Consider the following 2,642-nt stretch of genomic DNA (forward strand, 5'->3'; position numbering starts at 1 on the left):
CCAACATTTGTTGTTGCTAGTTGTTTGAAGATGTGCCATTCTCACTGGGGTGAGGTGGTATCTCATTGTGGTTTTAATTTGCATCTCCTTTATGACAAGTGATGTTGAACATTTTTTCATATGCTTGTTGGCCATCTGCATTTCCTCTTTGGGGAAGTGTCTTTTTAGCTTTCCTACCCATTTTTTGATGGGGTTGTTTACTTTATTTTTGTTGAGCTTCATCAGTTCTCCATATATCTTTGTGTTGGATTCTTAACTTCTGTAGCATCAATTATCATTTTTTCTGGTGATTTTCAGATATGTATCTCTACACTTGGCGTCTACCTTTAATTATAGCCTCATTCTTCTATTTCCAGCTGTGACCAGAACCTGCCCACTTCAGAATCTTGTTATTCAAGCTCAGTGCATTAAAACAAAACATCCTTCTCCCTCCAGCCACTCCTTCTCTGGTAGTGTTGCCACTGTTCCTCTATTATCCACACCTCAAACCTTGAATCATTTATAACTTTCTTTCTTTGTATCCTGGACTTCTATCAATTTTCATCTTGTTTTCTTTCCATTTAGAACCTTTTGCTTCATGCCTAAATTACTCCAGTAACTTTTTAGCAATCTTTTATCTTGTCTTGCCAACCCCTGACTGTAATGTGTGTACTGATGTTAACCTCTCTTCCTGAGATGTGTTTATCTTGTTACCATGCTTCTTTCTAGCTCACTGAATCAAACTCTGACTGATCTCCAAATTTTTGTGTAATTTTGTCCTATTTCCACTTGTTAGATTTTACATACATTTATTCCCTTTTAAGTCAGCCAGAAATGTGCCATGCTTATTCTAAAATGTGCAAACTTTCAGTCAACTACCAAATTAGTTAATAATTATCTAAATTTACCCTGTGTTCCTACAGCTCTTTATTTACCAGTCTTATCTCAGAAATCAGCATTGTCCCTGCAAATGCTGTTTCAGAATTCCTTATTTATTTTTGAAGTAACCCCTCAGCTAATCCTCTTACCTTCTGTAAAACAAATTAAATCATGTGATTTTCCTCCATAATAAATATCCTTTGGTGCCTCCCCATTACTTTGAAGGCAGAAAATTCCTTAGTATGTCAAGACTTTTCTTTAACTCCTGGCAACCCTCACCAGGCTCAACTTTTCTTACATCTTCTTTCATACATTATATTTCAGACTCACCAAATTATACATGATTCTCTGAATATACTATCCTTTTCACTCTTCCATCCTTTTCTTCCTATTCATTGTACTCCTTTTGAAAAGGGCTTGGCAGTATCATGACAGGTGACAGACTGATGGAAAATTTTGTAATGGGTAGATTGGCTAGAAGTATCAGAGTCTACTGAACAATGCTAACTTAAAAAGAAGATAGATTGTATGTGCTTCCTAATCTGATCGCCAGCAAGAAGTATGCCATAGTACCTGTGAGGAATTCTAAAACCAATTGAATCTAACCAACCATGGGGTCTAATTACTAGTTTACTAGACACACAGGCACACTTTAAGGATGCAACTGGAATGTAATCAGCAAAACTGAGCCTTTGGGAAACTGTAGCACACAAATACCCAGTGTCTACAAGTGACTGACAAAAGAGTAAAAGAGGTGAAGTGATAGATTACAAGAAACTCAAGAGACATATTAACCAAATGTATTCATGAACTTTATGTGGATCATGATTCAAAACAAAACTATAAAAATGTTTTGAAATGGTGGGGAAATTTGAGCACTGAGTATTAGATTATATGAATTATATGATTTTCTTGGGGTGATAATGGTTTTATGTGCTCAAAAGGAAGAGTCCTTATGTTAGGCATATGTATGAAGTTTTTGCAGATGAAAATTTAAGTGCCAGGTTTCATAATCCTGCATGCACATAGGGGCAGAACTGAGTAGGTGGGGTGTTGACAAGATGACTGGCCATGAGTAAATAGTAATTGAAGCTGGATGATGGATTCAAGGAGGTTTATTATACTTTAACTTTATTCTTGTGTATCAAGAAATTTCCATAACACAGCATTAGAAAATAAGATGATTGCGTATAAAACTTGCTTCTTCTGAATATATTCCCTGGCTGACTCCTGCTCAGCTCCAGATCAAGCTAGATGGTCCTCTTCTAAATTGCCAGAGTGCTACTGATACTTCTGTTAGTTATTTCGTTGTATTTGTTGTCTTTACTCTCTCACATGACTTATAGCTTCTTGACAAACATGTTACTAAATTCTTGATTACACTTCAGTTACCATCATAAATATATTTGCTTTCATAAATTTGTTACTATTTTGTGGCATCTATACATCACTTTAATTTGTTTTCTTTTAGGTTGCATAGCAGTAGGAAAATCCCTGAATAGCCGAAATTTTAGCAAGCTCTTGCACTCTTGCCCATACCAATGTGATCGTCACAAAGTCATTGTGGAAGCTGAAGACAGATATAAAAGTGAACTAAGGAAATCACTTATTTTTAACAAAAGTAATTAATTCAGCAGCTTTAAAACTGTAATTATGACTATATCATCTTAACAATGATCTAGAGAATTAAGTATATTAAAAGCATGAGGATAAAATACTGTTGAAAAAAAATCTGTCTCTGAGCAACCAGTCACTTAAGATGTATCCAGGGAGTAGAATTAGTC

Source organism: Condylura cristata, unplaced genomic scaffold, assembly GCF_000260355.1.
Source record: "Condylura cristata isolate star-nosed mole 26May11 unplaced genomic scaffold, ConCri1.0 scaffold00028, whole genome shotgun sequence".
NCBI classification, from domain to species: Eukaryota; Metazoa; Chordata; class Mammalia; order Eulipotyphla; family Talpidae; genus Condylura; species Condylura cristata.